Below are 27960 nucleotides of genomic sequence, written 5' to 3'. Positions count from 1 at the left end.
GTTTGCAAACCACACATCGGACAAGGGGTGAAAAGCCCAAAGATACAATCAACTCGCACGTCTCCACAAGAAAAAAAACAAGCCAATGAAAACCTGGTCAAAAGATGGAAGCAGAGATTTCTCCGAAGAAGACAGAAAGAGGGCCAGTAGGTGCATGAAAACTTGTTCACCATCATTAAGTCTCAGGAAAATGCAAATCCAAACTGCAAGGACATGGCAGCTCACTGTGGTCAGCATGGCTAGAAGGAAGCAGACAGGAAATAACAAGTGTCAGAGAGGAGGTGGAGAGAAGGGAAGCCTCCTGCACTGCTGGTGGGAGTGTAACCCGGTGCAGCCACGATGCCAAAGGTGTGGAACTGCCTCAGAAATTTAAGTATCCATGTCCCGTATGACCCAGCTATTAATCTGCCGCTTGTTTATCCAAAAAAGTCAGAAAGACTACCGCATGAAGACATGTGCATGGCTGTGTTCACCACAGTCTTACTCCTGATATCCAAGACTTGGAAAGCACCTTGGTGTCCAGCAAGGGATGATTGGAGAAGGAAGATGGGCTATAGCCACACAATGGTATACCACTCAGCCGGAACAAATGATGCAATCCAGCCATTTGTGACCACCAGAATGGCTGTGAGGGTTTTAGGGGAAGTGTAACAAGCCCCAGTGAGAAATTCAAATACCATAGAATCTCACTTACAAGGAGAAGGAAAAGCAAGCACTAACCAACAGGTGGCACTGAACATTTGTATGCGGGCTCCCAGAGGCAAAGAGGGGCGGTGACGGAGGGTGAAAGAGAAGATTAGGCACAAGTGTGTGGTGAGGGCCTGTGATTAGTCTTACACTGGTGAAGATGATGTAAGCTACACAGAAGTCTAAAGCAATGAGGATGTGAATCTGGAAGTTATAGTACGTTCTAAGGCAGGGTCATGGCTATAAATTCACCTCAAATCAAAAATCCACAAAGGGGTCCAGAATGATGTCATAAAGCTTTGGGGGCGGAAAGAGTTTACAGAAGGTGAACTTCCAAGGATGGAAAATCACCTCCAAATGCTTACAGATGCTACAGAAAGGCAGACCATTCCAAATAGGTGAAGAGGAATACTACGAAGAGAACATGATCAGTCCTAAACCCATGAACGAACGGAAAATGTTACCGTCCATGATGTTATTACTAATCACCTTCACGAATAATCCAAACAGGCCCACGTCTTCCCAAGTTCAGGCAAAAGGTTGGTCCAAAAGTACAATTCAGGGCCGGCCCTGTGGTGGAGCAGGTAAGTGCCCACATTCCGCTTGGGCGGCCCGGGCCTCACTGTTTCACATTACGAGTGCATATCACATTAGTAGTGTTAGGAAATATAGATTTCATGGTATGGTGCGGGCAGAGATCATAACTAAGCAGCAATTGTGAGGATACGTTATCAATACGCACAAGAAAAGGAACCATAAGAATATTACAATCTATGGAAGTATCTGGTACACTTCCCAAAGGCAGAAGGAAGGAAAACTTGTGACCTGCCAAGGTGGAATTGGCAGAGTGCCACGAGATGACACCATCATTGTGCGTCAGAACATTCCCTGGGCAACTTCAACTTGTGAGGGAGTCCAGGACTTTTTCTGGGTAAGGTCCACCCATTTTGCCATCTACCCAAGATATAAGAGATAAAACCCAGGATAATCTTACAGGAGTGAAACCAGTGTCTAGAGAGAATGTAGGAGCCCTTTCGAAGTTCAAGGAGAAAGATAGAAACTGACAACAATTGCAGAAAAAGGAAAACTATCCTACCTAGACAGGGTGAGGAGTCAGACTGGTCTGAGATGGCTGTGAAACTCTGTGTGCACGGAGGTTGTCAGGACAACTTCGAATTTTGAGGTCGCTTATGACATCACGGTGAACATGTCCCCCAGGGTGGCCGCATGGTTACAGTCTGAGGATTGGCCTAGGCTAGGCTATTAAAGGGACAGATACCCAGAAACAGGTTTGGCAAACAGAAAGCAGGCACAGAAACTAGAAGAGATAAAACAGAGTCTGATGCAAGGGATAAGAAAGGAACCCTAGGCCACAAGTGAGAATAGAGGGACAAGCACGGAGAGGAGAACATTGTCATCTATTCAAGTCTATGGGGAGGTCATGCTGATTCAAGCTTGCAACTTCATTGGAAACAAGTGGCCGGACTTGGGGTTCATCACACCTACAGTGCCCTTGTGCCTTAAGCATAATGCAAAGTCAAGAAAGATGTCTTGAGGACATTGAAGAGAGGAATCGATGCCTCCTTTCCAAGGCCCATAGCATTCTTTGAAGGTCAGTCTCTTTTTCCGAAGCTCTGGTGTCACGTGGGCCCACTGGGCACATGGTAATGTGTCCCAAGAGATGTCTTGGAAGCCTTGAAGGAATGGAGCCCTGTCACGCTTGGGGTATGTCTCTTTGTTTGGAAGTGCTCTACAAGGGTGCTGAAAAGCACCCTCTTCCACAGGGCTTCGTTCCTTCGTGAAGGCTGCCCTCCCAGGCTAGTGTGCTCTGTTTGCCTCCATCGAAATTCTCTCCCCCTACCTCTTGCCGTAGAAGGATTATTGATTATGTGTTTTGACACCATATGTAAGGAAGTTGCACGAAAATTAGAACTTTACAGTTGTGTTTCAAGAAAAATAAACAGGCCAGGGTAGAGGATGTAGGGCAAACAAATGGCCCACCCTATAAAAATTAAGTAAGCCCGTATCTGGACGGAATCTAGGGGAACGTTCAAGGATCAGGGGTCAAGTTCGAAACTTCCCAAATCCGGAAAAGAGACAGAAAAATCTCTTTCCTGGAGAGTGGAATTCATCCGATTTGTCTAAGTTGTCTTGGAAACATTGGGTCCGTGAAGGGGGTTGCCAGGACCACCTCGAATTTGGAGTTTCTGATCTCAGGATGTCAAACCAACCCACATGACCACGTGCTCTCAGGGCTTAGTTTGACCCAGGCTAGGATAGCCAAGAGTCCTACAAGTGACCGGTGCAAATTCAAGGACAACAACCAAGAGTCACGAAAGCACTCACACCTCACCCTAGAGAACATACAGCGATTAAAGAAATACAAACTAATCACTTGGAATGAAGGAGAACGGACTGATAAGCATGTCTAAGGGAGATAGCTGAGAAAGACCATGACGAGTATACTATGGAAAAGAAAAAGAGGACCCAGAAAATGGAAGGTGAACAGAAATCACACCTGAATTATCCACAATGAAAGATGATGTCCGTCTTTAGACAGACTCTGCTGGAACGTTTGAAAGTCAGAGAAATTCACAAGCCAAAAAACGGCAGCGAAGGTCAAGCATGGGCTAACTGGGAAGGGTGAGTTATGAGACTGCTCCAAGCAGGCTCTGAAACCTGTATCCAGGAAGCATGCTGGACCTCAGAGACACAATTATGACAAATCCTCTGACATCACAATGGACCCGAAAAACAACCTAGCCTCATCTACACAGTGCTAGAGTTGGGCTCACTAGTATATTTAACTCCCATTGCACTCAACTGCACGTTGCCACTGAACATGTAAGTGGCCGGCCGGTGGTGCAGTGGTGAGGTCCGCACCTCCTGGGTCTGTGGCCCAGTATGGGCTGGGTGGAATCCTCGGTTTGGGCCTCCTCACCACTGCTTCAGTTGTTCTGGTGCAGGCGTCCGAGGTAGAGTAGAGGCAGATGGGATGGGACGTTGGACAGGGCCAGACTTCCACAGCAAATACAGGAGCATTGCCAGCAGATGTGAGCACAGCAAGGCACTTGTGCCAAAACAAAACCAATTAAAAGTTGCAAAGAATAGAAAAACTGAAGCTAAGGAAAAAAAAAACAAAAAACAGGAGCTTGCCATTACGAAGAATAGGATCTCTGTGAATAACCTTAGCAAAACAGGTGAATTCTATGTTAATTCAAAAACTAGCAAACCTTTGGGGAAAGAAACTCAAGAAGACACAAGAAAAAAAAAGATATCGAGGGATCTAGGAATGGAAGGATTAACACACTTGAAAGGTTCATACCGCAGTAAGGAATCTCTGGATTCCATGCAATCCCAGTCAAAGTTGCAGCAGTATTTGCCACAGAGAAGAAGAGAGAATCCTAAAGTTTCTAGCCAGCAACACGAGACCCTGACTAGGCAAAGGAATCCTCAGGAAAACGAACAAAGCAGCACGTGTCACAATTTCTGATTTCAACATAGAGGACGAAGCGCTAGGTACCGAAACGGCACAGTCTGGGCCCCAAAACAGGCATGAAGACCCATGCAAAACAATTGAGAGCCCAGAGCCCAACTCAAACTTACATGGACAGCCCATTTTGGACCAGGGAGCCAAGTGGAGACAGCGGAGAAAGGAGAGTCTCTACAATAAACGGTGCTGGGAAGCCTGCACAGCCACATGGAACACAACGAGAGTACACCATGATGTTACACCTGGCACACACACCACCTGAAATGGATTAAAGCCTTGAATGGCAGACTTGAAACCGTGAACCTTGTAGGAGAAGACCTAGGCAGAGTGCTCTTTGCCATCTGTCTGAGCCGCCTATTTGGAAGAAGCATGTCTGACTGGGCAAGGGCAACAAAGGAAACAAGAAACAAACGGGACCACATCAAATGCACACACTTCTGCCAGTCAAGGAAACCATCAACTGAATACTAAGACACCACAACAATTGGGAGAGGATGTTTGCAAACCACACATCGGACAAGGGGTGAAAAGCCCAAAGATACAATCAACTCGCACGTCTCCACAAGAAAAAAAACAAGCCAATGAAAACCTGGTCAAAAGATGGAAGCAGAGATTTCTCCGAAGAAGACAGAAAGAGGGCCAGTAGGTGCATGAAAACTTGTTCACCATCATTAAGTCTCAGGAAAATGCAAATCCAAACTGCAAGGCCATGGCAGCTCACTGTGGTCAGCATGGCTAGAAGGAAGCAGACAGGAAATAACAAGTGTCAGAGAGGAGGTGCAGAGAAGGGAAGCCTCCTGCACTGCTGGTGGGAGTGTAACCCGGTGCAGCCACGATGCCAAAGGTGTGGAACTGCCTCAGAAATTTAAGTATCCATGTCCCGTATGACCCAGCTATTAATCTGCCGCTTGTTTATCCAAAAAAGTCAGAAAGACTACCGCATGAAGACATGTGCATGGCTGTGTTCACCACAGTCTTACTCCTGATATCCAAGACTTGGAAAGCACCCTGGTGTCCAGCAAGGGATGATTGGAGAAGGAAGATGGGCTATAGCCACACAATGGTATACCACTCAGCCGGAACAAATGATGCAATCCAGCCATTTGTGACCACCAGAATGGCTGTGAGGGTTTTAGGGGAAGTGTAACAAGCCCCAGTGAGAAATTCAAATACCATAGAATCTCACTTACAAGGAGAAGGAAAAGCAAGCACTAACCAACAGGTGGCACTGAACATTTGTATGCGGGCTCCCAGAGGCAAAGAGGGGCGGTGACGGAGGGTGAAAGAGAAGATTAGGCACAAGTGTGTGGTGAGGGCCTGTGATTAGTCTTACACTGGTGAAGATGATGTAAGCTACACAGAAGTCTAAAACAATGAGGATGTGAATCTGGAAGTTATAGTACGTTCTAAGGCAGGGTCATGGCTATAAATTCACCTCAAATCAAAAATCCACAAAGGGGTCCAGAATGATGTCATAAAGCTTTGGGGGCGGAAAGAGTTTACAGAAGGTGAACTTCCAAGGATGGAAAATCACCTCCAAATGCTTACAGATGCTACAGAAAGGCAGACCATTCCAAATAGGTGAAGAGGAATACTACGAAGAGAACATGATCAGTCCTAAACCCATGAACGAACGGAAAATGTTACCGTCCATGATGTTATTACTAATCACCTTCACGAATAATCCAAACAGGCCCACGTCTTCCCAAGTTCAGGCAAAAGGTTGGTCCAAAAGTACAATTCAGGGCCGGCCCTGTGGTGGAGCAGGTAAGTGCCCACATTCCGCTTGGGCGGCCCGGGCCTCACTGTTTCACATTACGAGTGCATATCACATTAGTAGTGTTAGGAAATATAGATTTCATGGTATGGTGCGGGCAGAGATCATAACTAAGCAGCAATTGTGAGGATACGTTATCAATACGCACAAGAAAAGGAACCATAAGAATATTACAATCTATGGAAGTATCTGGTACACTTCCCAAAGGCAGAAGGAAGGAAAACTTGTGACCTGCCAAGGTGGAATTGGCAGAGTGCCACGAGATGACACCATCATTGTGCGTCAGAACATTCCCTGGGCAACTTCAACTTGTGAGGGAGTCCAGGACTTTTTCTGGGTAAGGTCCACCCATTTTGCCATCTACCCAAGATATAAGAGATAAAACCCAGGATAATCTTACAGGAGTGAAACCAGTGTCTAGAGAGAATGTAGGAGCCCTTTCGAAGTTCAAGGAGAAAGATAGAAACTGACAACAATTGCAGAAAAAGGAAAACTATCCTACCTAGACAGGGTGAGGAGTCAGACTGGTCTGAGATGGCTGTGAAACTCTGTGTGCACGGAGGTTGTCAGGACAACTTCGAATTTTGAGGTCGCTTATGACATCACGGTGACCATGTCCCCCAGGGTGGCCGCATGGTTACAGTCTGAGGATTGGCCTAGGCTAGGCTATTAAAGGGACAGATACCCAGAAACAGGTTTGGCAAACAGAAAGCAGGCACAGAAACTAGAAGAGATAAAACAGAGTCTGATGCAAGGGATAAGAAAGGAACCCTAGGCCACAAGTGAGAATAGAGGGACAAGCACGGAGAGGAGAACATTGTCATCTATTCAAGTCTATGGGGAGGTCATGCTGATTCAAGCTTGCAACTTCATTGGAAACAAGTGGCCGGACTTGGGGTTCATCACACCTACAGTGCCCTTGTGCCTTAAGCATAATGCAAAGTCAAGAAAGATGTCTTGAGGACATTGAAGAGAAGAATCGATGCCTCCTTTCCAAGGCCCATAGCATTCTTTGAAGGTCAGTCTCTTTTTCCGAAGCTCTGGTGTCACGTGGGCCCACTGGGCACATGGTAATGTGTCCCAAGAGATGTCTTGGAAGCCTTGAAGGAATGGAGCCCTGTCACGCTTGGGGTATGTCTCTTTGTTTGGAAGTGCTCTACAAGGGTGCTGAAAAGCACCCTCTTCCACAGGGCTTCGTTCCTTCGTGAAGGCTGCCCTCCCAGGCTAGTGTGCTCTGTTTGCCTCCATCGAAATTCTCTCCCCCTACCTCTTGCCGTAGAAGGATTATTGATTATGTGTTTTGACACCATATGTAAGGAAGTTGCACGAAAATTAGAACTTTACAGTTGTGTTTCAAGAAAAATAAACAGGCCAGGGTAGAGGATGTAGGGCAAACAAATGGCACACCCTATAAAAATTAAGTAAGCCCGTATCTGGACGGAATCTAGGGGAACGTTCAAGGATCAGGGGTCAAGTTCGAAACTTCCCAAATCCGGAAAAGAGACAGAAAAATATCTTTCCTGGAGAGTGGAATTCATCCGATTTGTCTAAGTTGTCTTGGAAACATTGTGTCCGTGAAGGGGGTTGCCAGGACCACCTCGAATTTGGAGTTTCTGATCTCAGGATGTCAAACCAACCCACATGACCACGTGCTCTCAGTGCTTAGTTTGACCCAGGCTAGGATAGCCAAGAGTCCTACAAGTGACCGGTGCAAATTCAAGGACAACAACCAAGAGTCACGAAAGCACTCACACCTCACCCTAGAGAACATACAGCGATTAAAGAAATACAAACTAATCACTTGGAATGAAGGAGAACGGACTGATAAGCATGTCTAAGGGAGATAGCTGAGAAAGACCATGACGAGTATACTATGGAAAAGAAAAAGAGGACCCAGAAAATGGAAGGTGAACAGAAATCACACCTGAATTATCCACAATGAAAGATGATGTCCGTCTTTAGACAGACTCTGCTGGAACGTTTGAAAGTCAGAGAAATTCACAAGCCAAAAAACGGCAGCGAAGGTCAAGCATGGGCTAACTGGGAAGGGTGAGTTATGAGACTGCTCCAAGCAGGCTCTGAAACCTGTATCCAGGAAGCATGCTGGACCTCAGAGACACAATTATGACAAATCCTCTGACATCACAATGGACCCGAAAAACAACCTAGCCTCATCTACACAGTGCTAGAGTTGGGCTCACTAGTATATTTAACTCCCATTGCACTCAACTGCACGTTGCCACTGAACATGTAAGTGGCCGGCCGGTGGTGCAGTGGTGAGGTCCGCACCTCCTGGGTCTGTGGCCCAGTATGGGCTGGGTGGAATCCTCGGTTTGGGCCTCCTCACCACTGCTTCAGTTGTTCTGGTGCAGGCGTCCGAGGTAGAGTAGAGGCAGATGGGATGGGACGTTGGACAGGGCCAGACTTCCACAGCAAATACAGGAGCATTGCCAGCAGATGTGAGCACAGCAAGGCACTTGTGCCAAAACAAAACCAATTAAAAGTTGCAAAGAATAGAAAAACTGAAGCTAAGGAAAAAAAAAACAAAAAACAGGAGCTTGCCATTACGAAGAATAGGATCTCTGTGAATAACCTTAGCAAAACAGGTGAATTCTATGTTAATTCAAAAACTAGCAAACCTTTGGGGAAAGAAACTCAAGAAGACACAAGAAAAAAAAAGATATCGAGGGATCTAGGAATGGAAGGATTAACACACTTGAAAGGTTCATACCGCAGTAAGGAATCTCTGGATTCCATGCAATCCCAGTCAAAGTTGCAGCAGTATTTGCCACAGAGAAGAAGAGAGAATCCTAAAGTTTCTAGCCAGCAACACGAGACCCTGACTAGGCAAAGGAATCCTCAGGAAAACGAACAAAGCAGCACGTGTCACAATTTCTGATTTCAACATAGAGGACGAAGCGCTAGGTACCGAAACGGCACAGTCTGGGCCCCAAAACAGGCATGAAGACCCATGCAAAACAATTGAGAGCCCAGAGCCCAACTCAAACTTACATGGACAGCCCATTTTGGACCAGGGAGCCAAGTGGAGACAGCGGAGAAAGGAGAGTCTCTACAATAAACGGTGCTGGGAAGCCTGCACAGCCACATGGAACACAACGAGAGTACACCATGATGTTACACCTGGCACACACACCACCTGAAATGGATTAAAGCCTTGAATGGCAGACTTGAAACCGTGAACCTTGTAGGAGAAGACCTAGGCAGAGTGCTCTTTGCCATCTGTCTGAGCCGCCTATTTGGAAGAAGCATGTCTGACTGGGCAAGGGCAACAAAGGAAACAAGAAACAAACGGGACCACATCAAATGCACACACTTCTGCCAGTCAAGGAAACCATCAACTGAATACTAAGACACCACAACAATTGGGAGAGGATGTTTGCAAACCACACATCGGACAAGGGGTGAAAAGCCCAAAGATACAATCAACTCGCACGTCTCCACAAGAAAAAAAACAAGCCAATGAAAACCTGGTCAAAAGATGGAAGCAGAGATTTCTCCGAAGAAGACAGAAAGAGGGCCAGTAGGTGCATGAAAACTTGTTCACCATCATTAAGTCTCAGGAAAATGCAAATCCAAACTGCAAGCACATGGCAGCTCACTGTGGTCAGCATGGCTAGAAGGAAGCAGACAGGAAATAACAAGTGTCAGAGAGGAGGTGCAGAGAAGGGAAGCCTCCTGCACTGCTGGTGGGAGTGTAACCCGGTGCAGCCACGATGCCAAAGGTGTGGAACTGCCTCAGAAATTTAAGTATCCATGTCCCGTATGACCCAGCTATTAATCTGCCGCTTGTTTATCCAAAAAAGTCAGAAAGACTACCGCATGAAGACATGTGCATGGCTGTGTTCACCACAGTCTTACTCCTGATATCCAAGACTTGGAAAGCACCCTGGTGTCCAGCAAGGGATGATTGGAGAAGGAAGATGGGCTATAGCCACACAATGGTATACCACTCAGCCGGAACAAATGATGCAATCCAGCCATTTGTGACCACCAGAATGGCTGTGAGGGTTTTAGGGGAAGTGTAACAAGCCCCAGTGAGAAATTCAAATACCATAGAATCTCACTTACAAGGAGAAGGAAAAGCAAGCACTAACCAACAGGTGGCACTGAACATTTGTATGCGGGCTCCCAGAGGCAAAGAGGGGCGGTGACGGAGGGTGAAAGAGAAGATTAGGCACAAGTGTGTGGTGAGGGCCTGTGATTAGTCTTACACTGGTGAAGATGATGTAAGCTACACAGAAGTCTAAAGCAATGAGGATGTGAATCTGGAAGTTATAGTACGTTCTAAGGCAGGGTCATGGCTATAAATTCACCTCAAATCAAAAATCCACAAAGGGGTCCAGAATGATGTCATAAAGCTTTGGGGGCGGAAAGAGTTTACAGAAGGTGAACTTCCAAGGATGGAAAATCACCTCCAAATGCTTACAGATGCTACAGAAAGGCAGACCATTCCAAATAGGTGAAGAGGAATACTACGAAGAGAACATGATCAGTCCTAAACCCATGAACGAACGGAAAATGTTACCGTCCATGATGTTATTACTAATCACCTTCACGAATAATCCAAACAGGCCCACGTCTTCCCAAGTTCAGGCAAAAGGTTGGTCCAAAAGTACAATTCAGGGCCGGCCCTGTGGTGGAGCAGGTAAGTGCCCACATTCCGCTTGGGCGGCCCGGGCCTCACTGTTTCACATTACGAGTGCATATCACATTAGTAGTGTTAGGAAATATAGATTTCATGGTATGGTGCGGGCAGAGATCATAACTAAGCAGCAATTGTGAGGATACGTTATCAATACGCACAAGAAAAGGAACCATAAGAATATTACAATCTATGGAAGTATCTGGTACACTTCCCAAAGGCAGAAGGAAGGAAAACTTGTGACCTGCCAAGGTGGAATTGGCAGAGTGCCACGAGATGACACCATCATTGTGCATCAGAACATTCCCTGGGCAACTTCAACTTGTGAGGGAGTCCAGGACTTTTTCTGGGTAAGGTCCACCCATTTTGCCATCTACCCAAGATATAAGAGATAAAACCCAGGATAATCTTACAGGAGTGAAACCAGTGTCTAGAGAGAATGTAGGAGCCCTTTCGAAGTTCAAGGAGAAAGATAGAAACTGACAACAATTGCAGAAAAAGGAAAACTATCCTACCTAGACAGGGTGAGGAGTCAGACTGGTCTGAGATGGCTGTGAAACTCTGTGTGCACGGAGGTTGTCAGGACAACTTCGAATTTTGAGGTCGCTTATGACATCACGGTGACCATGTCCCCCAGGGTGGCCGCATGGTTACAGTCTGAGGATTGGCCTAGGCTAGGCTATTAAAGGGACAGATACCCAGAAACAGGTTTGGCAAACAGAAAGCAGGCACAGAAACTAGAAGAGATAAAACAGAGTCTGATGCAAGGGATAAGAAAGGAACCCTAGGCCACAAGTGAGAATAGAGGGACAAGCACGGAGAGGAGAACATTGTCATCTATTCAAGTCTATGGGGAGGTCATGCTGATTCAAGCTTGCAACTTCATTGGAAACAAGTGGCCGGACTTGGGGTTCATCACACCTACAGTGCCCTTGTGCCTTAAGCATAATGCAAAGTCAAGAAAGATGTCTTGAGGACATTGAAGAGAAGAATCGATGCCTCCTTTCCAAGGCCCATAGCATTCTTTGAAGGTCAGTCTCTTTTTCCGAAGCTCTGGTGTCACGTGGGCCCACTGGGCACATGGTAATGTGTCCCAAGAGATGTCTTGGAAGCCTTGAAGGAATGGAGCCCTGTCACGCTTGGGGTATGTCTCTTTGTTTGGAAGTGCTCTACAAGGGTGCTGAAAAGCACCCTCTTCCACAGGGCTTCGTTCCTTCGTGAAGGCTGCCCTCCCAGGCTAGTGTGCTCTGTTTGCCTCCATCGAAATTCTCTCCCCCTACCTCTTGCCGTAGAAGGATTATTGATTATGTGTTTTGACACCATATGTAAGGAAGTTGCACGAAAATTAGAACTTTACAGTTGTGTTTCAAGAAAAATAAACAGTCCAGGGTAGAGGATGTAGGGCAAACAAATGGCCCACCCTATAAAAATTAAGTAAGCCCGTATCTGGACGGAATCTAGGGGAACGTTCAAGGATCAGGGGTCAAGTTCGAAACTTCCCAAATCCGGAAAAGAGACAGAAAAATATCTTTCCTGGAGAGTGGAATTCATCCGATTTGTCTAAGTTGTCTTGGAAACATTGTGTCCGTGAAGGGGGTTGCCAGGACCACCTCGAATTTGGAGTTTCTGATCTCAGGATGTCAAACCAACCCACATGACCACGTGCTCTCAGTGCTTAGTTTGACCCAGGCTAGGATAGCCAAGAGTCCTACAAGTGACCGGTGCAAATTCAAGGACAACAACCAAGAGTCACGAAAGCACTCACACCTCACCCTAGAGAACATACAGCGATTAAAGAAATACAAACTAATCACTTGGAATGAAGGAGAACGGACTGATAAGCATGTCTAAGGGAGATAGCTGAGAAAGACCATGACGAGTATACTATGGAAAAGAAAAAGAGGACCCAGAAAATGGAAGGTGAACAGAAATCACACCTGAATTATCCACAATGAAAGATGATGTCCGTCTTTAGACAGACTCTGCTGGAACGTTTGAAAGTCAGAGAAATTCACAAGCCAAAAAACGGCAGCGAAGGTCAAGCATGGGCTAACTGGGAAGGGTGAGTTATGAGACTGCTCCAAGCAGGCTCTGAAACCTGTATCCAGGAAGCATGCTGGACCTCAGAGACACAATTATGACAAATCCTCTGACATCACAATGGACCCGAAAAACAACCTAGCCTCATCTACACAGTGCTAGAGTTGGGCTCACTAGTATATTTAACTCCCATTGCACTCAACTGCACGTTGCCACTGAACATGTAAGTGGCCGGCCGGTGGTGCAGTGGTGAGGTCCGCACCTCCTGGGTCTGTGGCCCAGTATGGGCTGGGTGGAATCCTCGGTTTGGGCCTCCTCACCACTGCTTCAGTTGTTCTGGTGCAGGCGTCCGAGGTAGAGTAGAGGCAGATGGGATGGGACGTTGGACAGGGCCAGACTTCCACAGCAAATACAGGAGCATTGCCAGCAGATGTGAGCACAGCAAGGCACTTGTGCCAAAACAAAACCAATTAAAAGTTGCAAAGAATAGAAAAACTGAAGCTAAGGAAAAAAAAAACAAAAAACAGGAGCTTGCCATTACGAAGAATAGGATCTCTGTGAATAACCTTAGCAAAACAGGTGAATTCTATGTTAATTCAAAAACTAGCAAACCTTTGGGGAAAGAAACTCAAGAAGACACAAGAAAAAAAAAGATATCGAGGGATCTAGGAATGGAAGGATTAACACACTTGAAAGGTTCATACCGCAGTAAGGAATCTCTGGATTCCATGCAATCCCAGTCAAAGTTGCAGCAGTATTTGCCACAGAGAAGAAGAGAGAATCCTAAAGTTTCTAGCCAGCAACACGAGACCCTGACTAGGCAAAGGAATCCTCAGGAAAACGAACAAAGCAGCACGTGTCACAATTTCTGATTTCAACATAGAGGACGAAGCGCTAGGTACCGAAACGGCACAGTCTGGGCCCCAAAACAGGCATGAAGACCCATGCAAAACAATTGAGAGCCCAGAGCCCAACTCAAACTTACATGGACAGCCCATTTTGGACCAGGGAGCCAAGTGGAGACAGCGGAGAAAGGAGAGTCTCTACAATAAACGGTGCTGGGAAGCCTGCACAGCCACATGGAACACAACGAGAGTACACCATGATGTTACACCTGGCACACACACCACCTGAAATGGATTAAAGCCTTGAATGGCAGACTTGAAACCGTGAACCTTGTAGGAGAAGACCTAGGCAGAGTGCTCTTTGCCATCTGTCTGAGCCGCCTATTTGGAAGAAGCATGTCTGACTGGGCAAGGGCAACAAAGGAAACAAGAAACAAACGGGACCACATCAAATGCACACACTTCTGCCAGTCAAGGAAACCATCAACTGAATACTAAGACACCACAACAATTGGGAGAGGATGTTTGCAAACCACACATCGGACAAGGGGTGAAAAGCCCAAAGATACAATCAACTCGCACGTCTCCACAAGAAAAAAAACAAGCCAATGAAAACCTGGTCAAAAGATGGAAGCAGAGATTTCTCCGAAGAAGACAGAAAGAGGGCCAGTAGGTGCATGAAAACTTGTTCACCATCATTAAGTCTCAGGAAAATGCAAATCCAAACTGCAAGCACATGGCAGCTCACTGTGGTCAGCATGGCTAGAAGGAAGCAGACAGGAAATAACAAGTGTCAGAGAGGAGGTGCAGAGAAGGGAAGCCTCCTGCACTGCTGGTGGGAGTGTAACCCGGTGCAGCCACGATGCCAAAGGTGTGGAACTGCCTCAGAAATTTAAGTATCCATGTCCCGTATGACCCAGCTATTAATCTGCCGCTTGTTTATCCAAAAAAGTCAGAAAGACTACCGCATGAAGACATGTGCATGGCTGTGTTCACCACAGTCTTACTCCTGATATCCAAGACTTGGAAAGCACCCTGGTGTCCAGCAAGGGATGATTGGAGAAGGAAGATGGGCTATAGCCACACAATGGTATACCACTCAGCCGGAACAAATGATGCAATCCAGCCATTTGTGACCACCAGAATGGCTGTGAGGGTTTTAGGGGAAGTGTAACAAGCCCCAGTGAGAAATTCAAATACCATAGAATCTCACTTACAAGGAGAAGGAAAAGCAAGCACTAACCAACAGGTGGCACTGAACATTTGTATGCGGGCTCCCAGAGGCAAAGAGGGGCGGTGACGGAGGGTGAAAGAGAAGATTAGGCACAAGTGTGTGGTGAGGGCCTGTGATTAGTCTTACACTGGTGAAGATGATGTAAGCTACACAGAAGTCTAAAGCAATGAGGATGTGAATCTGGAAGTTATAGTACGTTCTAAGGCAGGGTCATGGCTATAAATTCACCTCAAATCAAAAATCCAAAAAGGGGTCCAGAATGATGTCATAAAGCTTTGGGGGCGGAAAGAGTTTACAGAAGGTGAACTTCCAAGGATGGAAAATCACCTCCAAATGCTTACAGATGCTACAGAAAGGCAGACCATTCCAAATAGGTGAAGAGGAATACTACGAAGAGAACATGATCAGTCCTAAACCCATGAACGAACGGAAAATGTTACCGTCCATGATGTTATTACTAATCACCTTCACGAATAATCCAAACAGGCCCACGTCTTCCCAAGTTCAGGCAAAAGGTTGGTCCAAAAGTACAATTCAGGGCCGGCCCTGTGGTGGAGCAGGTAAGTGCCCACATTCCGCTTGGGCGGCCCGGGCCTCACTGTTTCACATTACGAGTGCATATCACATTAGTAGTGTTAGGAAATATAGATTTCATGGTATGGTGCGGGCAGAGATCATAACTAAGCAGCAATTGTGAGGATACGTTATCAATACGCACAAGAAAAGGAACCATAAGAATATTACAATCTATGGAAGTATCTGGTACACTTCCCAAAGGCAGAAGGAAGGAAAACTTGTGACCTGCCAAGGTGGAATTGGCAGAGTGCCACGAGATGACACCATCATTGTGCGTCAGAACATTCCCTGGGCAACTTCAACTTGTGAGGGAGTCCAGGACTTTTTCTGGGTAAGGTCCACCCATTTTGCCATCTACCCAAGATATAAGAGATAAAACCCAGGATAATCTTACAGGAGTGAAACCAGTGTCTAGAGAGAATGTAGGAGCCCTTTCGAAGTTCAAGGAGAAAGATAGAAACTGACAACAATTGCAGAAAAAGGAAAACTATCCTACCTAGACAGGGTGAGGAGTCAGACTGGTCTGAGATGGCTGTGAAACTCTGTGTGCACGGAGGTTGTCAGGACAACTTCGAATTTTGAGGTCGCTTATGACATCACGGTGACCATGTCCCCCAGGGTGGCCGCATGGTTACAGTCTGAGGATTGGCCTAGGCTAGGCTATTAAAGGGACAGATACCCAGAAACAGGTTTGGCAAACAGAAAGCAGGCACAGAAACTAGAAGAGATAAAACAGAGTCTGATGCAAGGGATAAGAAAGGAACCCTAGGCCACAAGTGAGAATAGAGGGACAAGCACGGAGAGGAGAACATTGTCATCTATTCAAGTCTATGGGGAGGTCATGCTGATTCAAGCTTGCAACTTCATTGGAAACAAGTGGCCGGACTTGGGGTTCATCACACCTACAGTGCCCTTGTGCCTTAAGCATAATGCAAAGTCAAGAAAGATGTCTTGAGGACATTGAAGAGAAGAATCGATGCCTCCTTTCCAAGGCCCATAGCATTCTTTGAAGGTCAGTCTCTTTTTCCGAAGCTCTGGTGTCACGTGGGCCCACTGGGCACATGGTAATGTGTCCCAAGAGATGTCTTGGAAGCCTTGAAGGAATGGAGCCCTGTCACGCTTGGGGTATGTCTCTTTGTTTGGAAGTGCTCTACAAGGGTGCTGAAAAGCACCCTCTTCCACAGGGCTTCGTTCCTTCGTGAAGGCTGCCCTCCCAGGCTAGTGTGCTCTGTTTGCCTCCATCGAAATTCTCTCCCCCTACCTCTTGCCGTAGAAGGATTATTGATTATGTGTTTTGACACCATATGTAAGGAAGTTGCACGAAAATTAGAACTTTACAGTTGTGTTTCAAGAAAAATAAACAGGCCAGGGTAGAGGATGTAGGGCAAACAAATGGCCCACCCTATAAAAATTAAGTAAGCCCGTATCTGGACGGAATCTAGGGGAACGTTCAAGGATCAGGGGTCAAGTTCGAAACTTCCCAAATCCGGAAAAGAGACAGAAAAATCTCTTTCCTGGAGAGTGGAATTCATCCGATTTGTCTAAGTTGTCTTGGAAACATTGTGTCCGTGAAGGGGGTTGCCAGGACCACCTCGAATTTGGAGTTTCTGATCTCAGGATGTCAAACCAACCCACATGACCACGTGCTCTCAGTGCTTAGTTTGACCCAGGCTAGGATAGCCAAGAGTCCTACAAGTGACCGGTGCAAATTCAAGGACAACAACCAAGAGTCACGAAAGCACTCACACCTCACCCTAGAGAACATACAGCGATTAAAGAAATACAAACTAATCACTTGGAATGAAGGAGAACGGACTGATAAGCATGTCTAAGGGAGATAGCTGAGAAAGACCATGACGAGTATACTATGGAAAAGAAAAAGAGGACCCAGAAAATGGAAGGTGAACAGAAATCACACCTGAATTATCCACAATGAAAGATGATGTCCGTCTTTAGACAGACTCTGCTGGAACGTTTGAAAGTCAGAGAAATTCACAAGCCAAAAAACGGCAGCGAAGGTCAAGCATGGGCTAACTGGGAAGGGTGAGTTATGAGACTGCTCCAAGCAGGCTCTGAAACCTGTATCCAGGAAGCATGCTGGACCTCAGAGACACAATTATGACAAATCCTCTGACATCACAATGGACCCGAAAAACAACCTAGCCTCATCTACACAGTGCTAGAGTTGGGCTCACTAGTATATTTAACTCCCATTGCACTCAACTGCACGTTGCCACTGAACATGTAAGTGGCCGGCCGGTGGTGCAGTGGTGAGGTCCGCACCTCCTGGGTCTGTGGCCCAGTATGGGCTGGGTGGAATCCTCGGTTTGGGCCTCCTCACCACTGCTTCAGTTGTTCTGGTGCAGGCGTCCGAGGTAGAGTAGAGGCAGATGGGATGGGACGTTGGACAGGGCCAGACTTCCACAGCAAATACAGGAGCATTGCCAGCAGATGTGAGCACAGCAAGGCACTTGTGCCAAAACAAAACCAATTAAAAGTTGCAAAGAATAGAAAAACTGAAGCTAAGGAAAAAAAAAACAAAAAACAGGAGCTTGCCATTACGAAGAATAGGATCTCTGTGAATAACCTTAGCAAAACAGGTGAATTCTATGTTAATTCAAAAACTAGCAAACCTTTGGGGAAAGAAACTCAAGAAGACACAAGAAAAAAAAAGATATCGAGGGATCTAGGAATGGAAGGATTAACACACTTGAAAGGTTCATACCGCAGTAAGGAATCTCTGGATTCCATGCAATCCCAGTCAAAGTTGCAGCAGTATTTGCCACAGAGAAGAAGAGAGAATCCTAAAGTTTCTAGCCAGCAACACGAGACCCTGACTAGGCAAAGGAATCCTCAGGAAAACGAACAAAGCAGCACGTGTCACAATTTCTGATTTCAACATAGAGGACGAAGCGCTAGGTACCGAAACGGCACAGTCTGGGCCCCAAAACAGGCATGAAGACCCATGCAAAACAATTGAGAGCCCAGAGCCCAACTCAAACTTACATGGACAGCCCATTTTGGACCAGGGAGCCAAGTGGAGACAGCGGAGAAAGGAGAGTCTCTACAATAAACGGTGCTGGGAAGCCTGCACAGCCACATGGAACACAACGAGAGTACACCATGATGTTACACCTGGCACACACACCACCTGAAATGGATTAAAGCCTTGAATGGCAGACTTGAAACCGTGAACCTTGTAGGAGAAGACCTAGGCAGAGTGCTCTTTGCCATCTGTCTGAGCCGCCTATTTGGAAGAAGCATGTCTGACTGGGCAAGGGCAACAAAGGAAACAAGAAACAAACGGGACCACATCAAATGCACACACTTCTGCCAGTCAAGGAAACCATCAACTGAATACTAAGACACCACAACAATTGGGAGAGGATGTTTGCAAACCACACATCGGACAAGGGGTGAAAAGCCCAAAGATACAATCAACTCGCACGTCTCCACAAGAAAAAAAACAAGCCAATGAAAACCTGGTCAAAAGATGGAAGCAGAGATTTCTCCGAAGAAGACAGAAAGAGGGCCAGTAGGTGCATGAAAACTTGTTCACCATCATTAAGTCTCAGGAAAATGCAAATCCAAACTGCAAGCACATGGCAGCTCACTGTGGTCAGCATGGCTAGAAGGAAGCAGACAGGAAATAACAAGTGTCAGAGAGGAGGTGCAGAGAAGGGAAGCCTCCTGCACTGCTGGTGGGAGTGTAACCCGGTGCAGCCACGATGCCAAAGGTGTGGAACTGCCTCAGAAATTTAAGTATCCATGTCCCGTATGACCCAGCTATTAATCTGCCGCTTGTTTATCCAAAAAAGTCAGAAAGACTACCGCATGAAGACATGTGCATGGCTGTGTTCACCACAGTCTTACTCCTGATATCCAAGACTTGGAAAGCACCCTGGTGTCCAGCAAGGGATGATTGGAGAAGGAAGATGGGCTATAGCCACACAATGGTATACCACTCAGCCGGAACAAATGATGCAATCCAGCCATTTGTGACCACCAGAATGGCTGTGAGGGTTTTAGGGGAAGTGTAACAAGCCCCAGTGAGAAATTCAAATACCATAGAATCTCACTTACAAGGAGAAGGAAAAGCAAGCACTAACCAACAGGTGGCACTGAACATTTGTATGCGGGCTCCCAGAGGCAAAGAGGGGCGGTGACGGAGGGTGAAAGAGAAGATTAGGCACAAGTGTGTGGTGAGGGCCTGTGATTAGTCTTACACTGGTGAAGATGATGTAAGCTACACAGAAGTCTAAAGCAATGAGGATGTGAATCTGGAAGTTATAGTACGTTCTAAGGCAGGGTCATGGCTATAAATTCACCTCAAATCAAAAATCCACAAAGGGGTCCAGAATGATGTCATAAAGCTTTGGGGGCGGAAAGAGTTTACAGAAGGTGAACTTCCAAGGATGGAAAATCACCTCCAAATGCTTACAGATGCTACAGAAAGGCAGACCATTCCAAATAGGTGAAGAGGAATACTACGAAGAGAACATGATCAGTCCTAAACCCATGAACGAACGGAAAATGTTACCGTCCATGATGTTATTACTAATCACCTTCACGAATAATCCAAACAGGCCCACGTCTTCCCAAGTTCAGGCAAAAGGTTGGTCCAAAAGTACAATTCAGGGCCGGCCCTGTGGTGGAGCAGGTAAGTGCCCACATTCCGCTTGGGCGGCCCGGGCCTCACTGTTTCACATTACGAGTGCATATCACATTAGTAGTGTTAGGAAATATAGATTTCATGGTATGGTGCGGGCAGAGATCATAACTAAGCAGCAATTGTGAGGATACGTTATCAATACGCACAAGAAAAGGAACCATAAGAATATTACAATCTATGGAAGTATCTGGTACACTTCCCAAAGGCAGAAGGAAGGAAAACTTGTGACCTGCCAAGGTGGAATTGGCAGAGTGCCACGAGATGACACCATCATTGTGCATCAGAACATTCCCTGGGCAACTTCAACTTGTGAGGGAGTCCAGGACTTTTTCTGGGTAAGGTCCACCCATTTTGCCATCTACCCAAGATATAAGAGATAAAACCCAGGATAATCTTACAGGAGTGAAACCAGTGTCTAGAGAGAATGTAGGAGCCCTTTCGAAGTTCAAGGAGAAAGATAGAAACTGACAACAATTGCAGAAAAAGGAAAACTATCCTACCTAGACAGGGTGAGGAGTCAGACTGGTCTGAGATGGCTGTGAAACTCTGTGTGCACGGAGGTTGTCAGGACAACTTCGAATTTTGAGGTCGCTTATGACATCACGGTGACCATGTCCCCCAGGGTGGCCGCATGGTTACAGTCTGAGGATTGGCCTAGGCTAGGCTATTAAAGGGACAGATACCCAGAAACAGGTTTGGCAAACAGAAAGCAGGCACAGAAACTAGAAGAGATAAAACAGAGTCTGATGCAAGGGATAAGAAAGGAACCCTAGGCCACAAGTGAGAATAGAGGGACAAGCACGGAGAGGAGAACATTGTCATCTATTCAAGTCTATGGGGAGGTCATGCTGATTCAAGCTTGCAACTTCATTGGAAACAAGTGGCCGGACTTGGGGTTCATCACACCTACAGTGCCCTTGTGCCTTAAGCATAATGCAAAGTCAAGAAAGATGTCTTGAGGACATTGAAGAGAAGAATCGATGCCTCCTTTCCAAGGCCCATAGCATTCTTTGAAGGTCAGTCTCTTTTTCCGAAGCTCTGGTGTCACGTGGGCCCACTGGGCACATGGTAATGTGTCCCAAGAGATGTCTTGGAAGCCTTGAAGGAATGGAGCCCTGTCACGCTTGGGGTATGTCTCTTTGTTTGGAAGTGCTCTACAAGGGTGCTGAAAAGCACCCTCTTCCACAGGGCTTCGTTCCTTCGTGAAGGCTGCCCTCCCAGGCTAGTGTGCTCTGTTTGCCTCCATCGAAATTCTCTCCCCCTACCTCTTGCCGTAGAAGGATTATTGATTATGTGTTTTGACACCATATGTAAGGAAGTTGCACGAAAATTAGAACTTTACAGTTGTGTTTCAAGAAAAATAAACAGTCCAGGGTAGAGGATGTAGGGCAAACAAATGGCCCACCCTATAAAAATTAAGTAAGCCCGTATCTGGACGGAATCTAGGGGAACGTTCAAGGATCAGGGGTCAAGTTCGAAACTTCCCAAATCCGGAAAAGAGACAGAAAAATATCTTTCCTGGAGAGTGGAATTCATCCGATTTGTCTAAGTTGTCTTGGAAACATTGTGTCCGTGAAGGGGGTTGCCAGGACCACCTCGAATTTGGAGTTTCTGATCTCAGGATGTCAAACCAACCCACATGACCACGTGCTCTCAGTGCTTAGTTTGACCCAGGCTAGGATAGCCAAGAGTCCTACAAGTGACCGGTGCAAATTCAAGGACAACAACCAAGAGTCACGAAAGCACTCACACCTCACCCTAGAGAACATACAGCGATTAAAGAAATACAAACTAATCACTTGGAATGAAGGAGAACGGACTGATAAGCATGTCTAAGGGAGATAGCTGAGAAAGACCATGACGAGTATACTATGGAAAAGAAAAAGAGGACCCAGAAAATGGAAGGTGAACAGAAATCACACCTGAATTATCCACAATGAAAGATGATGTCCGTCTTTAGACAGACTCTGCTGGAACGTTTGAAAGTCAGAGAAATTCACAAGCCAAAAAACGGCAGCGAAGGTCAAGCATGGGCTAACTGGGAAGGGTGAGTTATGAGACTGCTCCAAGCAGGCTCTGAAACCTGTATCCAGGAAGCATGCTGGACCTCAGAGACACAATTATGACAAATCCTCTGACATCACAATGGACCCGAAAAACAACCTAGCCTCATCTACACAGTGCTAGAGTTGGGCTCACTAGTATATTTAACTCCCATTGCACTCAACTGCACGTTGCCACTGAACATGTAAGTGGCCGGCCGGTGGTGCAGTGGTGAGGTCCGCACCTCCTGGGTCTGTGGCCCAGTATGGGCTGGGTGGAATCCTCGGTTTGGGCCTCCTCACCACTGCTTCAGTTGTTCTGGTGCAGGCGTCCGAGGTAGAGTAGAGGCAGATGGGATGGGACGTTGGACAGGGCCAGACTTCCACAGCAAATACAGGAGCATTGCCAGCAGATGTGAGCACAGCAAGGCACTTGTGCCAAAACAAAACCAATTAAAAGTTGCAAAGAATAGAAAAACTGAAGCTAAGGAAAAAAAAAACAAAAAACAGGAGCTTGCCATTACGAAGAATAGGATCTCTGTGAATAACCTTAGCAAAACAGGTGAATTCTATGTTAATTCAAAAACTAGCAAACCTTTGGGGAAAGAAACTCAAGAAGACACAAGAAAAAAAAAGATATCGAGGGATCTAGGAATGGAAGGATTAACACACTTGAAAGGTTCATACCGCAGTAAGGAATCTCTGGATTCCATGCAATCCCAGTCAAAGTTGCAGCAGTATTTGCCACAGAGAAGAAGAGAGAATCCTAAAGTTTCTAGCCAGCAACACGAGACCCTGACTAGGCAAAGGAATCCTCAGGAAAACGAACAAAGCAGCACGTGTCACAATTTCTGATTTCAACATAGAGGACGAAGCGCTAGGTACCGAAACGGCACAGTCTGGGCCCCAAAACAGGCATGAAGACCCATGCAAAACAATTGAGAGCCCAGAGCCCAACTCAAACTTACATGGACAGCCCATTTTGGACCAGGGAGCCAAGTGGAGACAGCGGAGAAAGGAGAGTCTCTACAATAAACGGTGCTGGGAAGCCTGCACAGCCACATGGAACACAACGAGAGTACACCATGATGTTACACCTGGCACACACACCACCTGAAATGGATTAAAGCCTTGAATGGCAGACTTGAAACCGTGAACCTTGTAGGAGAAGACCTAGGCAGAGTGCTCTTTGCCATCTGTCTGAGCCGCCTATTTGGAAGAAGCATGTCTGACTGGGCAAGGGCAACAAAGGAAACAAGAAACAAACGGGACCACATCAAATGCACACACTTCTGCCAGTCAAGGAAACCATCAACTGAATACTAAGACACCACAACAATTGGGAGAGGATGTTTGCAAACCACACATCGGACAAGGGGTGAAAAGCCCAAAGATACAATCAACTCGCACGTCTCCACAAGAAAAAAAACAAGCCAATGAAAACCTGGTCAAAAGATGGAAGCAGAGATTTCTCCGAAGAAGACAGAAAGAGGGCCAGTAGGTGCATGAAAACTTGTTCACCATCATTAAGTCTCAGGAAAATGCAAATCCAAACTGCAAGCACATGGCAGCTCACTGTGGTCAGCATGGCTAGAAGGAAGCAGACAGGAAATAACAAGTGTCAGAGAGGAGGTGCAGAGAAGGGAAGCCTCCTGCACTGCTGGTGGGAGTGTAACCCGGTGCAGCCACGATGCCAAAGGTGTGGAACTGCCTCAGAAATTTAAGTATCCATGTCCCGTATGACCCAGCTATTAATCTGCCGCTTGTTTATCCAAAAAAGTCAGAAAGACTACCGCATGAAGACATGTGCATGGCTGTGTTCACCACAGTCTTACTCCTGATATCCAAGACTTGGAAAGCACCCTGGTGTCCAGCAAGGGATGATTGGAGAAGGAAGATGGGCTATAGCCACACAATGGTATACCACTCAGCCGGAACAAATGATGCAATCCAGCCATTTGTGACCACCAGAATGGCTGTGAGGGTTTTAGGGGAAGTGTAACAAGCCCCAGTGAGAAATTCAAATACCATAGAATCTCACTTACAAGGAGAAGGAAAAGCAAGCACTAACCAACAGGTGGCACTGAACATTTGTATGCGGGCTCCCAGAGGCAAAGAGGGGCGGTGACGGAGGGTGAAAGAGAAGATTAGGCACAAGTGTGTGGTGAGGGCCTGTGATTAGTCTTACACTGGTGAAGATGATGTAAGCTACACAGAAGTCTAAAGCAATGAGGATGTGAATCTGGAAGTTATAGTACGTTCTAAGGCAGGGTCATGGCTATAAATTCACCTCAAATCAAAAATCCAAAAAGGGGTCCAGAATGATGTCATAAAGCTTTGGGGGCGGAAAGAGTTTACAGAAGGTGAACTTCCAAGGATGGAAAATCACCTCCAAATGCTTACAGATGCTACAGAAAGGCAGACCATTCCAAATAGGTGAAGAGGAATACTACGAAGAGAACATGATCAGTCCTAAACCCATGAACGAACGGAAAATGTTACCGTCCATGATGTTATTACTAATCACCTTCACGAATAATCCAAACAGGCCCACGTCTTCCCAAGTTCAGGCAAAAGGTTGGTCCAAAAGTACAATTCAGGGCCGGCCCTGTGGTGGAGCAGGTAAGTGCCCACATTCCGCTTGGGCGGCCCGGGCCTCACTGTTTCACATTACGAGTGCATATCACATTAGTAGTGTTAGGAAATATAGATTTCATGGTATGGTGCGGGCAGAGATCATAACTAAGCAGCAATTGTGAGGATACGTTATCAATACGCACAAGAAAAGGAACCATAAGAATATTACAATCTATGGAAGTATCTGGTACACTTCCCAAAGGCAGAAGGAAGGAAAACTTGTGACCTGCCAAGGTGGAATTGGCAGAGTGCCACGAGATGACACCATCATTGTGCGTCAGAACATTCCCTGGGCAACTTCAACTTGTGAGGGAGTCCAGGACTTTTTCTGGGTAAGGTCCACCCATTTTGCCATCTACCCAAGATATAAGAGATAAAACCCAGGATAATCTTACAGGAGTGAAACCAGTGTCTAGAGAGAATGTAGGAGCCCTTTCGAAGTTCAAGGAGAAAGATAGAAACTGACAACAATTGCAGAAAAAGGAAAACTATCCTACCTAGACAGGGTGAGGAGTCAGACTGGTCTGAGATGGCTGTGAAACTCTGTGTGCACGGAGGTTGTCAGGACAACTTCGAATTTTGAGGTCGCTTATGACATCACGGTGACCATGTCCCCCAGGGTGGCCGCATGGTTACAGTCTGAGGATTGGCCTAGGCTAGGCTATTAAAGGGACAGATACCCAGAAACAGGTTTGGCAAACAGAAAGCAGGCACAGAAACTAGAAGAGATAAAACAGAGTCTGATGCAAGGGATAAGAAAGGAACCCTAGGCCACAAGTGAGAATAGAGGGACAAGCACGGAGAGGAGAACATTGTCATCTATTCAAGTCTATGGGGAGGTCATGCTGATTCAAGCTTGCAACTTCATTGGAAACAAGTGGCCGGACTTGGGGTTCATCACACCTACAGTGCCCTTGTGCCTTAAGCATAATGCAAAGTCAAGAAAGATGTCTTGAGGACATTGAAGAGAAGAATCGATGCCTCCTTTCCAAGGCCCATAGCATTCTTTGAAGGTCAGTCTCTTTTTCCGAAGCTCTGGTGTCACGTGGGCCCACTGGGCACATGGTAATGTGTCCCAAGAGATGTCTTGGAAGCCTTGAAGGAATGGAGCCCTGTCACGCTTGGGGTATGTCTCTTTGTTTGGAAGTGCTCTACAAGGGTGCTGAAAAGCACCCTCTTCCACAGGGCTTCGTTCCTTCGTGAAGGCTGCCCTCCCAGGCTAGTGTGCTCTGTTTGCCTCCATCGAAATTCTCTCCCCCTACCTCTTGCCGTAGAAGGATTATTGATTATGTGTTTTGACACCATATGTAAGGAAGTTGCACGAAAATTAGAACTTTACAGTTGTGTTTCAAGAAAAATAAACAGGCCAGGGTAGAGGATGTAGGGCAAACAAATGGCCCACCCTATAAAAATTAAGTAAGCCCGTATCTGGACGGAATCTAGGGGAACGTTCAAGGATCAGGGGTCAAGTTCGAAACTTCCCAAATCCGGAAAAGAGACAGAAAAATCTCTTTCCTGGAGAGTGGAATTCATCCGATTTGTCTAAGTTGTCTTGGAAACATTGTGTCCGTGAAGGGGGTTGCCAGGACCACCTCGAATTTGGAGTTTCTGATCTCAGGATGTCAAACCAACCCACATGACCACGTGCTCTCAGTGCTTAGTTTGACCCAGGCTAGGATAGCCAAGAGTCCTACAAGTGACCGGTGCAAATTCAAGGACAACAACCAAGAGTCACGAAAGCACTCACACCTCACCCTAGAGAACATACAGCGATTAAAGAAATACAAACTAATCACTTGGAATGAAGGAGAACGGACTGATAAGCATGTCTAAGGGAGATAGCTGAGAAAGACCATGACGAGTATACTATGGAAAAGAAAAAGAGGACCCAGAAAATGGAAGGTGAACAGAAATCACACCTGAATTATCCACAATGAAAGATGATGTCCGTCTTTAGACAGACTCTGCTGGAACGTTTGAAAGTCAGAGAAATTCACAAGCCAAAAAACGGCAGCGAAGGTCAAGCATGGGCTAACTGGGAAGGGTGAGTTATGAGACTGCTCCAAGCAGGCTCTGAAACCTGTATCCATGAAGCATGCTGGACCTCAGAGACACAATTATGACAAATCCTCTGACATCACAATGGACCCGAAAAACAACCTAGCCTCATCTACACAGTGCTAGAGTTGGGCTCACTAGTATATTTAACTCCCATTGCACTCAACTGCACGTTGCCACTGAACATGTAAGTGGCCGGCCGGTGGTGCAGTGGTGAGGTCCGCACCTCCTGGGTCTGTGGCCCAGTATGGGCTGGGTGGAATCCTCGGTTTGGGCCTCCTCACCACTGCTTCAGTTGTTCTGGTGCAGGCGTCCGAGGTAGAGTAGAGGCAGATGGGATGGGACGTTGGACAGGGCCAGACTTCCACAGCAAATACAGGAGCATTGCCAGCAGATGTGAGCACAGCAAGGCACTTGTGCCAAAACAAAACCAATTAAAAGTTGCAAAGAATAGAAAAACTGAAGCTAAGGAAAAAAAAAAAAAAAACAGGAGCTTGCCATTACGAAGAATAGGATCTCTGTGAATAACCTTAGCAAAACAGGTGAATTCTATGTTAATTCAAAAACTAGCAAACCTTTGGGGAAAGAAACTCAAGAAGACACAAGAAAAAAAAAGATATCGAGGGATCTAGGAATGGAAGGATTAACACACTTGAAAGGTTCATACCGCAGTAAGGAATCTCTGGATTCCATGCAATCCCAGTCAAAGTTGCAGCAGTATTTGCCACAGAGAAGAAGAGAGAATCCTAAAGTTTCTAGCCAGCAACACGAGACCCTGACTAGGCAAAGGAATCCTCAGGAAAACGAACAAAGCAGCACGTGTCACAATTTCTGATTTCAACATAGAGGACGAAGCGCTAGGTACCGAAACGGCACAGTCTGGGCCCCAAAACAGGCATGAAGACCCATGCAAAACAATTGAGAGCCCAGAGCCCAACTCAAACTTACATGGACAGCCCATTTTGGACCAGGGAGCCAAGTGGAGACAGCGGAGAAAGGAGAGTCTCTACAATAAACGGTGCTGGGAAGCCTGCACAGCCACATGGAACACAACGAGAGTACACCATGCTGTTACACCTGGCACACACACCACCTGAAATGGATTAAAGCCTTGAATGGCAGACTTGAATCCGTGAACCTTGTAGGAGAAGACCTAGGCAGAGTGCTCTTTGCCATCTGTCTGAGCCGCCTATTGGGAAGAAGCATGTCTGACTGGGCAAGGGCAACAAAGGAAAC

The sequence above is a fragment of the Equus asinus genome, chromosome 23, assembly GCF_041296235.1.
Source record: "Equus asinus isolate D_3611 breed Donkey chromosome 23, EquAss-T2T_v2, whole genome shotgun sequence".
Classification (NCBI taxonomy): domain Eukaryota; kingdom Metazoa; phylum Chordata; class Mammalia; order Perissodactyla; family Equidae; genus Equus; species Equus asinus.
The sequence above is the reverse complement of the archived record's forward strand: the minus strand, read 5'-3'. Positions refer to the sequence as shown.